This window comes from Onychomys torridus, chromosome 4 (assembly GCF_903995425.1).
Source record: "Onychomys torridus chromosome 4, mOncTor1.1, whole genome shotgun sequence".
NCBI lineage: Eukaryota > Metazoa > Chordata > Mammalia > Rodentia > Cricetidae > Onychomys > Onychomys torridus.
The window spans coordinates 148,262,235-148,276,234 of record NC_050446.1 but is presented as its reverse complement, the minus strand read 5'-3'; positions in this window follow the sequence as shown (position 1 = coordinate 148,276,234).

Here is a 14,000-nt window from a genome sequence, read left to right as displayed (position 1 = left end):
CGTCAACCATTTCCATGCTTCTGATGTGGTAGTGCTTGAAAAAGGCGGGAGTGGTAGGGAGGATTGAAAAACAAACAAACAAAAAAAACCCCTAAGATATCTCACACTTCACATTGTCAACAGAGACCCTTACCACAGTGTTCTGACATGACCTGTCCTTTCCCAGATGACCATCTCCCAGTCTCACAGCCTTTACCAAAGAAAAATGCATGCCAGAACCTGTGTATCCTCCTGAACACATCCTGCCTGGCCCTGCTAGGAGGTGCCCAAAGAAGGCCTGCCTTTCCTTCCCCAGTCCAGCCCGGCTTGCATGTGGTCCCTGCCAGCATGCATGCCTTCATTAGAACAGTCTCCTCTGTGTACCCTTAGTGCCTCTGAAGCCACCTAGGAGACTGTTATAAGTCATGCTGGAAATGTGGTAGCTGTTCCTTTGATAAAGAGAGTGCTAGACGGACCTCTGGGAGTCTATGCACTTTCCAATTCATGCATGTTTGCTACTTACTTCAAAAAGATGTAATGATATGGGCTGGGGAGGTAGCTCAGTGGGTAAAGTGCTTGCTGCACAAGTGTGAGGACCTGAGTTTGAATCTCCAGCATGTACATGGAAAAAAAAAGCCACATGTGGCAGTGTGCGCCTATAAACCAGAACAAGGGGAGAAGAGACTGGTGGATCCTCAGGCTTGCTCGCAGCAAGTTGAACTGATCAACAAGCTCCAGGTTCAGGGAGAGACTTTCTCAAAGGACAAGGTGATCAATAAGGGAAGACACTCAGTACACATGCATATGCCCAAAAGCAGTGAGAGATGTGATCTTGGGAACGGAATGAAGGCGTTGGTCAGATTTCTCTGGAGGATTTTGCTGCTGACATTTATAATTCATAGTCATAATTTTGCATACTAGGGATCTGAGACTCTATTATCCCAAACAGTAAGTCTGAGCTGATTTTAAGCACTCAAGTTTCCAGGAAAAAAAATCTAAACATTTAAATAAAGATAGATAGTAGCTAAGAATACTGTAAAGTCTGGTCCATTTTCAAGTTGTGGTATGAAGTAGAAACAATGTCTAGTTCTAATTACTGGTCAAACATGGAGTGGCCTTAAAGTTTACCAAACTGTTCATGCAAATATTCAATTGTTGTTAAGAGAGAGAGAGAGAGAGAGAGAGAGAGAGAGAGAGAGAGAGAGAGAGAAGGAGGAGGAGGAGGAGGAGGAGGAGGAGGAGGAGGAGGAGGAGGAGGAGGAGGAAGAGGAAAACTGATGATGATTGTTTTTTATCAAAATTTATTTTCACCTTTTCAAAACAGCGTGGTTATGTGATTAACAGGATGTCCCGACAACAGCTGTGACCATTTCAGTCAAGTACTTTGTAAGAGTTAGCACATCACCGTGTTGGATTTAAGAGTCATTAACACAATATACACGTATGAATACAAACAGAGACACACACAGTCTACCTAATACCAAAACAGTTCAATAGATTTCATTATTGAGATATCAAAATGTCTGTTTTCATAAGATTACAGGAATGAAGAAAATTTAGCAAACTTGTTTCTGATGAATAAAAAGTATTCATTGAGTCATCACTGAGAGATGGGAGGCACTGCCCTGCTATTTAAAAGGCCAGGGGCTGAGATGTGAAGAAAAGAGGCCAGGAGCAAGCACAAGATAAATTATGCCATGGCCAGAACTGATTTCACACTGAATTTTTTGATTGACTTTTGAACAGAGTGAAGGGCAAGAAATGTAGCCAACATTTTTCAGGTGAAGTGTTGTAATCAGGGTAATATATGATCATGATATATCCTTAATAAACTACACTCAGTCATCTCATTCACTTAAGTAGTTTTATTCAACCTTGATATAGCAAACATTCATACCAAGTTCTAGACATTTTAAACAGTATGTAGTTCTCATTTTATTTTATTTTTGGTTTGTGTTTCTGTAACAGAAAGAATGGGGAAGATTTAAAATTACAATTTTGGCATACATACCACTGAATGTTTTTTTCTACTTAATCTACATAAACATATGCATCTACAAATACATTAAATTTATTTTTCTCAAATTAGGCATGATGATACAAGCCTGTAGTTCTATAGTTTTGGAAGAAGAGGCAAGAGGATTAAGAGTTCAAGGTCATCCTCAGCTACAAAGTGAGTTTGAGACCAGTCTAAGAGACTTGAGACTTTTTTTTCATTATAACCGCCATTATTATTCTGCTTATCTAAAGCTGTTTTGATGATTCTGTGGCATATAGTTTGTTAGGATAAACTGCTCAAGAATTTTGGGAAACTGCATACAGATCTTGGAGTGAAATGAAATAAAGAATTGCAGGATCTCTGCAGGTACTTTTGTCTACTCCTGGTCCATGCCTATTGGTCATACTGAAAACACACTTGTATATGAAAATGCTTTTGCATAAAATTTGTATTTTGCACTTGCTTTAGAAAATATGAAGCACCATTCAGTGCCATGTCTCTCTTTTTTTAAGATACGATAGGCATTTCATCTCCCTGCCTTGATAGAAGAGGGAGAATTCTTCACATGTGAGCTAGGAAAGCTGTGCTCCTCAGTCTGTACTGTTCTCACCACCAGCGGGTGTGGACAAAATTGCCTCATGCTTCAGGCTTAAAAATGTGGTTTTTGTCCTAAATACGGGTTTCTTTTGTATCAGTCATACCATCTCATCCCTGTTGTTACCACAGTTAATCACTGTCTTAGTTAGGGTTTACTATTGCTGTGAAGAGACACCATGACCACGGCAACTCTTGTAAATGAAAACATTTCATTGAGGGTGGCTTGCTTACAGTTTCAGAGATTCAGTCCATTATGGTCATGAAGCAGAGCATGGTGGTGTGCAGGTAGATGTGGTGCTGAGCTGAGAGTGCTATATCTTGCAGGCAACATGAAGTCCACTGACTGTCATACTGAGTGAAGCTAGAGAAAAAGAGACCTCAAAGCCTGCCCCCACACCTCCTAATAATGCCACTCCTATTGGTGAAATTATTAAGGCCGCTCCATGTAGTTAAAAGGGAGGTTTATTTTGTGGGGTACTTACAAATGAGGGGGTAGGTTACAGGGTCTGGCAAGGGTATAGTGCAGTCCGGCCGTGTTCTCTGGAGAACTCTGCTCGGTCTACCTCCAGCGTCCAGAGTCCGGAAACCAAGAGAGTGACCTCTTCCCGATCCTTGGTCTTCCGCTTCCTCCTCAGCCCTGCCTTGTGGGCGTGACCATCACCGAAGCCTCAATGGGGGTTGGAACTTCCAGGCCAATGCTGGGATGGCTATCCACTACACACTCCCTTTGGGGGTCATTTTCTTTCAAACCACTGCAGGCACCCTACGGTTACATAAATATTCTATGCAATATCCATCTATTAAAAAAAAAAGAGAGAGCTCAGTTTGTATGCATTTGTCTACCTTGTTGTCTATATCAGTGTTTCTAAGCTTTTATCACACTACAAAATTGCTTGGAGACTTACTAAATATATATTTCTGCAGGCCTGTGGATAGGCCCAACAGCTCTCTTTTCTTACAACTCCCAGATACTAATTGCTGCTGTAATGGAACCCACTTTGGAAACTCCTGCCCTAAAATAACATGGACTCCTAAAAGCACATTTGTCCTACACCAGCCCCCACTGCTATTATCAGTTTGACAGAGGTAGATGTATTTTTTTTCATCCTTCCAATACTCTCTTTTCTTTCTGTTTCCATTGAGATCTATCAATGGCTGAAAGTAGACAACAGCACACACATCCAGTTCTTCCTCAACTATACTGTCTAATCCCCCTGCAGGCTCTACTTCTACGAACTAAAGAACAATGTTTAAATTAAAATCCACCTAGATCAAAGAAAATGGCTAAAGATGAACATAAAGCCACAATTCTGGATGGAGACCACCATGTTCATTCGAGATGAAAAGATGTTAGTCACAAGTGACAAGAGAAAGAAATAGTGAATTCAGGAAGAGGATTTTCCTTCACAGGAACCTGTGTTTGTATTTTAGAACATGGATAGCTAGGATGCCAATATAGCTATTTTCTTTTCTGTGTGTTTTTGATTTGTGTTTTTATGTGTTTCTTGCAATGCTCAGGAATCACACACATGGCCTTGAACATGTTAGGGAAGCATTCTAGCCCTGAGCTACCTCTCCAGCTTGTGGGTTTTGATACAGAGTCTGACTATGTAGCCTAAGATGGCCTCCAACTTATAACTCTCCTGCCTCTACCCCTTAAGTTCTAAGGTTATAGGCAGGCACTTCCATGCCTGGCACTGAATGTGTTACTTTGATTTAAATTTATCTAACAAAGAGGTCACATCTCAGAAAATATTAATAAAAAGCTTGTTCCAGAATGGACTATTAAGTATATGGGATTCTAGTACATACTCCATTGTGTTCTTGCCTGAGACCCAAGAGCAAAATGCATCCAACCATACATCTGAATAGCTTCTGTGCTCAGATGGTGACTCCCAAGTGTTAAATGATTGTAGTTCCCAAGAAAGAAACATAGACACACCGACACAGGGCTTGTGCCTGTAGACAGTACTCCCTTCAGTCATGGGCTCTTGGCTAATTCACAAGGGCTCAAAGGACACACTGTGTTCCCACATAATGTGGTAAAAACCACATTTTACAAGCCCACTGAAAATATTCCTCTGAGTCAGGAAGTGGCTTTAAATGTTAGCAAGCATAATCCAGGGTGGGCTGAGCAAGGAGGAAGAATGAGGCCTTCCACTTCAGAGGGAGAACACTATGTGTGGTCCGCACAGCCCACAGGCAAGTACGTAAGACACTCCATCACCCACAAAGCCTCCACACTCTAAGAAGCCCTCTCTCTCCCTGGAGGTGGCATCTCTAGGCTGGAATGTGTTCCTGTGGTAGCATTGTCAGCTGTGAGAGACCCGCCTGAGTCACCACACTTCCTATTTCTAAGACACTCTTTATACTTCTGAAAGAATTTAATCAGCCAACTAAATGCTAAAACTCTTCTCAGGAGGAAACCAAGGATTTGGAAGAGACAAAAACTTGAGATCTAGGCCAGGAAATCTATTCATTTCTAACACATATGCAAATCAGTGACTCGGAAGCGCTGGAAGTCAGGGTGCCTCGAATGAACGTGACACCCAAATTAGCTGCATTACTCTCAAAGGAAACTTAACACAGTTCCAAAGTTGCAACTCCGATTATTTTTTCTGGAACAGTCTTATGCCCGCTTGGTGCTTTAACATGGATCGACTGGCTACATGGAAAGTTTCACAGTTTATGTGTGTGATTGCTGGGCCAAACCGGCCTTGTAGAACCAGTGGTCAGATTTCCCCTGCTCTCCATCAGAACGTGACAAACCATGCAGCCTGTGTCTCCTGAGGGTTACAGGCTGTCCACGGGACGTTGTTTAGGTTTGCTTTCTCTTGCTGTGATTAAAAAGACTGACCAAAAGCGACTTAAAGAAGGAAAGGATGTATCTGGCCTAACTCTTCCAGGTCACAGGCCATCACTGAGGGAAATCAAGGCAGAAAGTCAAGACAAGAAGCCTGAAGGCAAGACTGTTGGTCCACACAGCATAACCTCTGGTGAGGAAGCTCACTCACCACTGAAGTACAGTAGACATCTTGGAGGAATGCTGCTTCCTGGCTCACGCCCAGGTTCACACTTAGCTGGCTTTCTGATGTAGCTCAGAACCACTTGTGTAAGTGTGGTGCCACACACAGTACTGGGGCTCCTACAGACACTGTCCTGGTTAGCTTTCTGCTGTTGTGATAAACAACATGACCAAAGCAACTTGGAGAAGATTTACTTTATCTTATACTTTATAGTTCATCATCTAGGGAACTCGAGAGAAGGACTCAAGGCAAGAACCTGGAGGCAGGAAGTGAAACAGGGACCATGGACAAATGATGCTTACTGGATTGCTTCCCTTGGCTTGCTCATCTTTCTTCCTTGCTTCCTTCCTTCCTTCCTTCCTTCCTTCCTTCCTTCCTTCCTTCCTTCTTTCCTTTCCTTTCCTTTCCTTTCCTTTCCTTTCCTTTCCTTTCTTTTCTTTCTTTTTGTTTTGTTTTGTTTTTTCAAGACAGGGTTTCTTTGTGTAGTTTTGATGCCTGTACTGGATCTTGCTCTGTAGACCAGGCTGGCCTCAAACTCACAGAGATCTGCCTGGCTCTGCCTCCCAAATGCTGGGATTAAAGGTGTGTGCCATCATCGCCTGGCCTCATTTATCTTTCTTATACAACCCAGGCCCATCTGCCCAGGAATGACACCATCCAAAGTGGACTTGACCCTCCCACATCAATCAGCAATCAAGAAAAGGTTCCACAGACCAGTCTGATAGAGGTAATTACTCAGTTGAGGCCTTTTTTTTTTTTCATATGACTCAAGGCTGTATCAAGCTGACAGTTAAAATTAACCAGGACAGTAGTCCAGGAAGTAATGAGGTGTTGCAGAACACTTGTACACTGTGGGAAGATGTGTTGCTGTGATTGGTGTAATACAAAGGTGAATGGCCAATAGCTAGGCAGGCCTTCTGAGCAGAGAGAAAGGAAGAGGAATAGAGGGTAGAGGTGTGTAGGAGATGCCAGGAGACACAGAGCAAGCAGGATGTGCAGGAGGAGAGGTAACAAGCCACATGGTAGAGTGTAGATTAATATAAATGGGTTCATTTAAGTTATAAGAGCTAGTTAGGAACAAGCCCAAGCTATAGGCCAAGCTTCCATACTTAATAAGAAGATTCCAAATATTGCAAAGTTTCTCCTGTTTTTCCCTTGTTGCATTTTAGTCACTGTCCTGATTCTCCTATGACACAAGCAATGTCACTTGACTTCTCCCTTTTATTGGCTTAGAAGGTGGTGTGTTAGTGTTGACTGTCATCTTGTCAGGATCTGTTTTCACCTAGGTGTTGTGTGACCCTCTTGCTAAGGAAGGTGTGGACAAACACCTACTCACCCCACATAGAGGTGGGTTGACAATAGACCAAGGCATGGATACCAACAAAGTCCAGCTTGGTGAACCAGTGATTTTTATTGAGGTTAAGTGAATATGGGTGAAGAGTTAACTTACAGGAGCAGAAATAACTCAAAGGCAGCTGTATCGCATCCATCATAAATAACAGCTCACAAGAGCTGGGCACATGAAGCTGGACAACCAACCTACAGTCAGCTCAACAGGTTGGAGAGGATCCTTTTCTGGTGGTTCAGTTGGTCTGAGCTTCTTCCAGGAAGCTCAGCTTGCCTGAGAGTCTTCTAGGAATCTTGGCTTCTGCCAGGTTGCTTCTCTGTTCTCTGCTTCTTCCAGGTGGCTGGGCTTGTCTGGGCGTCTTCTTTGCAGCTTGTCTTGTTTGAGAGTGACTCTCAGAAGTCTTTATTGCTTCTATACTCTTGGAGAGGGAGGGTTTCAATAAATCTGCTCAGTTTTAGGGACTTCCTGGGGGTATTTTGAGTTTTATATGTCCTGTCTTAAAGAGCATCCCTTCAGAATAGAGTGCATCCATTTTGGGGGAAACGGTTACACAGCACTAGAGAGCAAGTCTCCAGGTATATCTGCGATGGGTTATTTAGGTTATGTTAGCCTCTGTACATGTCTGTGAGGGATTTTCTTGATTAGGTTAATTAAGGTGGGAAAACTCACCCTAAAGGACTGAACATTGCCCCGTTCCTAGGCTTCGGTTGATCCTGGACTCCATACAAAGGGGAAGTTAGCTGAGAATAGCATTCATTGATGCAATATGACCAGATGTTTCAGACTTCTACAACCTTGACCTCCCTTTTGTGATGGCTTACAGTCCTGAACTGTGAACTGATTCCTTATGCTGCTTTTGTCTGGGACGTTGTTATAATGACAGAGGTAACTAACACAGGTGGATTTCTCCCTTTTGCATGTTTATGTGTATACAGTGTGTATGCATGATTGTATTCATGCTTGTGGGAGGCTCACGTGTGTGCAAGTAGATGTGCATAGGTGTGCATCTGAATGTAGAGCCGGGGTTCTGACACTGGAAATCTTCTTCAATTTTTCTCTGTCATATTCATTGAGGCAGAGTCTCTCCATTGAACCCAGAGCTCACTGACAGAGCTGGGATAGGTAGCTAGCTTGATCCAGGGATCATTGATGGCTGCCTTCTAAGTGCTAGGATTACAGACAGGGTCCTCTGTAAAAACCCATGTAAAAACCCAGTATTTACATGGTTCTGGAGATCCAAACTCTGATCCTTCACAACCCCTTAACTACTGAGCCATCTCCCCAGCTCCCTACTGGTGAGTTTTTCAAGGTTTTTTCTTGCCCATATTGAGATCTCCCTTCATGATACCTCAGAACAGGGATGGCTGGGCTTGTGGCTCACCCAGACTCTATGATATATGCTAAATAAAAACAAATACCATTTCCATTATACTTTTCAACTCTAGATGAGCTCATGATGACCATAAGTCTCCTCATTTACAGCCCCAGTTCAAAAGTGTCAACAGAGTGTCAACTCATCTCTTCTCCCTCCAAATGAAGGCCTTAGATCATATGGTCACTGCCTGTTCGGATGTTCTATTTAGACAGGAGAGAAGATGGTAGTTTCCATTCAGAAATTAAGAATGTGTGAAGACAGTGGGGCTTCTGAGTTTTTGTGTAAGAGAATCATAAATCATTTTGCTTTGCTTCCACAGTGCCTGGAATTCATCTTTATTGTTGTCTGGTTTGCTAACATATAGTGTAAGCCCCTCTAGCCACAGGAGTATCCAGGCGAGCTCCCCCTAAAGACCTCTAACTGCCCGGTTCCACCCACAGAATACTCTAACTGCCCTAACTGCTGGACCCTGCCCCCCACCCTACAGAGTAAAAAGCCCAGTCTCTGGACATGAGATCCCACCAATCTCTACCCTGAAAAGTTCCACCTACTTCCCAAGAAACTCTATATAAGCCTTGTATCCTGTTCAATTTGCTGCTGTTTCTCACTCGAGCAGAGGCAGCCGCCCTCCTGGTTTTGTTCCCTCCCAATAAGTCTCTTATGTAAGGTTTGTTGTGCAGTGTGACTATGTGGTATTCTTTGACTCCCAGCTGCCAGGATACCTTTCTGTCCACACTATAACCCTTACATATATGATTTAGACATTAATCTATAAGGAAAAAGAGCTTGCATGGTCTTACTCCCTTGTCATTCTTAGGAAGAAGTTTTGGAGTTCCAGGAACAAAATACTCAAGTTTTTCCCCCTGGTGCTGGCAGTTGAACCCAGGCCTCAGATAATCTAGGGATGCACTCTGCAAACTTTCTAGGTCTAAATATATTCATTTTAAAGGAGATGTGGGTAAATGTGTGTTGCCTGGCAATAGCTACAGACAGATTTACCCTTTCTACCATCATGTATATATGCCTACAGGGGAAGAACAGAATCTCCAAGGAGCCTATCTTCTAGGGGATGGATGAGAAGATAAACAGGAGGCAAAGACTGCCAGGGCTAAAGGAGTCCACAGGGGTCACACCAGGACAAGTGGCTCTCAGCCAACCACCTGCTGAGGCTTCCTGGAGATCTGCTGGCTTTCAGAGGAAGCCAAGCACCTGTAATGAATCCCATGAGCCACACTGGCACAGAGGAGTATTTGAATGGTTATAAAACACAGAACAAAGAAAATAATGAATCCATTTTAGTTAGAAGTTACTTGTTTGGTGGTGGTGTGGTGTCCTATTGGGGAAGAGGGTGGTGGCGGTGGTGGTGGTTGTAGTGGTAATGGTAATGATAATAGTGTGATGATGGTTGCCGCTCTTTTTGTTAGGGGAAATAGGTGCTTTTTTGATACAGGGCCTCATTGTAGCCTAGGCTGATTCTCCTGCCTCAGCCTCTGTACTGGCTGGTTTTATGTCAACTTGACACAAGCCATAGTCATCAAGGAAGGAACTTCAATTGAGGCAATGCCTCTATGCGATCCAGCTGTAAGGCATTTTCCCGATTAGTGATCAATGTGGGAAGGCACAGCCCATTATGGGTGGTGCCATCCCTGGGCTGGTGGTGGTCCTGGGTTCTGTAAGAAAGAAGGCTGAGAAAGCCAGGGGAAACAAGCCAGTGAGCAACTCCCCTCCGTGGCCTCTGCATCAGCTCCTGCCTCCAGATTCCTGCCCTGTCTGAGTTCCCGTCCTGACTTCCTGCAGTGATGAGCAGCAACATGGAAGTGTAAGCCAACAAACCCTCTCCCCCCTGAGTTGCTTTTGGTCATGGTGTTTCATCACAGCAATAGCCACTCCAAGACAGCTTCTGACATCTTGGGATTAAATGTATGTGCCACCCACAGTCCGAGCTCAGGTTTCTTGTTTTCCTAAGGTTCCTCTCAGCTGTCTTATGACCACCAAAATATCTGAATTGTTTTTTTTTCTTTTATAACACCAAAAGTTCACTAGTTTTGATATAGTGCAAAGATGAAATTGGGATCCATAAAGGCAAAAATGGTTAAGGTAACTATTTTTCATAATATCTGGAAGGCTTGTGATTGAGGGAGTAGCTATCCCCCTATCAATTATGTATCCATGCTCTGTCTAGGCAAGATCAGGCCTGCAGGAAAGCAACAATTCTCACTAAACTTGGAGTTTTTTCCTGTAAAGAAAATGAACTCATCATCAAAAGATTTCTGTATTTTCCAAATATGTTGTCAATGGACTTCTAATGAGTTCCTAGTACGTTTCTAAGTGTATACATACACGAGCCTGGCCTGAGGGGGGTTGTGGTGATACTATATTTGTAAAATGTGATTTTATTTGTATATTAATAAAGTTGCCTTGGGGTCAGAACAAGCCATAGCAGAAGCTGGGCGGTGGTGGTGCAGAGCTAGGCAGATCTCTGTGTGTTCAAGGATACAACCAGCATGGCAACACATGCCTTTAATCTCAATACCAACCATAGAAGACCTGGAGGTCTGTACAGACAGGCAGTGACGAGGAGGTCATGTGGCTGGGTTTACAACCAATGAGAAAGCAGAACAGGAAGTCTATAAAAAGAAAACACACACAGAAGTAGCTCTCTGGCGGAGATGAAAGACAGCAGAAGCAGTGAAGGGTAAGGTTTTCAGCTCTTGCTCTGACCTCGTGGCTTTTCACTCTGCAATTGGCTGTGTTTCTTATTTAACAAGATGGTTACATCTCCAGGGTGTAAACAGCAATGAGAGGAAGACAATTTCCAAGACCTACCCACACTTGCCACATGTAATGGTTTGAATGAGAATGGCCCCATAGGCTCATATATTGAGTGCTTTTTCTGAAGTCGATGAAACTATTTGGGAAGGATTTGGAGGTGTGGCCTTGTTGGAGGAGGTCATTGGGGTTCGAGCTCATTTGAGGTTTAAAAACCCATGCCTCTCCTAGTGAATCTCTCTCTTCCTGTGGTCCTTGTCTCAACATATGGGTTCTCAGCTGCCTTTTCTGCCATGTCTGCCTGCTGCCATGCTTGTTGTTGTTGTTGTGGGGTATCCACCAGAGAAGACTGCTCAGACTCAGGTTTAGGCCAGTAGAAAGTCTTTATTAGCCAGCCAGCAACTACACTGGGGGTCTGGGATCCCAGTGTAGCCCTGAGTCTTTCTCAGGGTAAGCTTAAAAAGCACAAAAACCCTATCATGGGTTGACATACTTCAGTTAGCAAGAACAGTTATCCAGAAGTGGAACTACAGAAGCAAAAAAGCAAAGTTAGTGCATTTAGAGACTTTCCCAGAACTATGGACTTGGATGGATTAGTTCTTCGCTTTAGTTTGGGCAAGTGGTACTGTCTACATGCTGAATTTTATGGCATGAATGGTACTTCCATCCTGGAGTCAGTTGTGCTAAGGTCTGGGAGCCTGTTATACTTTGATAGTCATGGACTCGCCCTCTGAAACTGAAAGCAAGCCCCTAGTTAATGGCTTTCTTTTATTAAATTGCCTTGGTCATGGTGTCTCTTACTCTACTTACAAAAGTAACTAAGATGCAAAGCATAGAAAGTCATGCAAGCCAGTGGGAACTGGACATTCCTTTTGGATTGATAAGCAATGTGCAATATTAAATAAACCATGTCACTGGTATATTTCCAACTAACTGCCAAGAAAAATCTCTGAAGTAACAGCTAGCCAACTGCTCATGGAAGGGACTTAAAATAGAGAAGTAGGGGGAAAAAAACCTCCAAGAGATATGGTAGGTGTATATGGACCTGTGACTCAACTCAGATACTCACCCTGACCAGATCAGCCATCATTACAATGGGGTCCTTGCAGCATGAATGCCAGTTCTGTTGAAAACATAAGCCGTCATTTTTTTAAATCAGTGTTTGTATTACTGCATTTTTAATTACTGTAATGAAATACTTGAGGCAGACTTCCTATATTATGAGAGGAGGTTTATAATTTTGGGAGTGTGAGGTACTGAGTTTGCATCAGGCAATGGCTTGCTTTTTATCCAAATCTCAAGGCAGTGTCGGTTATCACCTGGCACAAGTTTGTATGGGTGTGTTCTCTCCCTCCCTCCCTCCCTCCCTCCCTCCCTCTCCCTCTCCCTCTCTCCCTCTCCCTCTCCCTCTCCCTCTCCCTCTCCCTTTCTCCCTCTCTCCCTCTCTCCCTCTCTCTCCCCCTCTCTCCCCCTCTCTCCCCCTCTCTCCCCCTCTCTCCCCCTCTCTCCCCCTCTCTCCCCCCCTTACCAATGTCAGGATCCAACCATAGGAGCTCTACCTGCATGGCTTTATCTAATCTAACCTCTCGAAGCTCCACCTCTGAATACCACTACCAGGTTGTTTCCACTCTCTGGATATCATTGATAGATGACTACAGAGGTTACGCACCTTGCTTTAAATGACTGCCTTCAGAGCCAAGCATCCTACATTTAGGGAAGTTCAGCTGTGCCTCCTCCTTTGCAAAAGGCCATCCCAGCTGGGCGCGCTCATGGCCTGCATCCTCCCCTCCAAGCCCCCCCCCCCCACACACACACATATAGGAGAGTGGAGTAAGGCACAAGCCCCTCACCTGAGGATCCAACTGCCCCCTATCACCTGGCACCACTGCACATGGCTTTGACAGGGGTGGAGATTATAGAGGCTGGGAAAGACTATAGCAAAGGTTCCATCTAGGTGGGCACTGAAAAGCCCTGAGTGGGGGTGATGCTTTCCAGGTCTAGCTGGTTCGAAGAGGAATGCCCACACCCCGTAAGTAACCAACCCTTCCCCTAGTTCTACAAGGAAGCCCAATACATTCATTGGTTCCCCAAGTGAACTTTGGTGGACGCATATCTCAGTTTATCCCCGGGAGCTTAGGAGGAGAGAGAAATAGGCCTTTCCCCAGGGAAGGATCTTCAGCGACACCCCTGCATGAGTTTAGGCGGACAGTTAACTGGTTCAAAAGGGTTCTTTTGTTTCATCTCTATTTCTCTAAATGCAATTATGGATGCAGAAAACAGAAATCAGGAATATATTTCTTTATAAAACGTAGTTTCAATTTAAAAGATTTTTGTTGTTGTATTGAGACAGGGTCTCTTTGTTATATATCTCTAAACATCCTGGAACTCATATCCCAAGCGCTAGGACTAAAGGTGTGGGCCACTGGGGCTCCATTTAAAAGATTTTATTTTGTTTTAAGTAGTATACAAAGTAAATGGTTTTGTTGTAACACTTTCATGCATATACATCAGTATACAGTATACATTTTCTTTTCTTTTTCTTTTTTTTTTTTTTTTTTTGGTTTTTCAAGACAGGGTTTCTCTGTAGCTTTGGAGCCTGTCCTGGACCAGCTCTGTAGACCAGGCTGGCCTCGAACTCACAGAAATCTGCCTGCCTCTACCTCCCAAGTGCTGGGATTACAGGAGTGCACCGCCGCCGCCACCACCACCACCCAGCTCATTATACATTTTCGTATCCATCCTTCTCCATTACTGCCTGTCTCCATTTGCTCTACTACCTTTGTAGGGGTCCTTTCCTTCCTTCCAAATACCTCCCCACTTCTGTATTCATGGCATATGTATTCCATACTTTCTCATTTTTCTCTCCTCCCCTCAAGATCTCTACCCAGGAAGTGGTGGCTCACACCT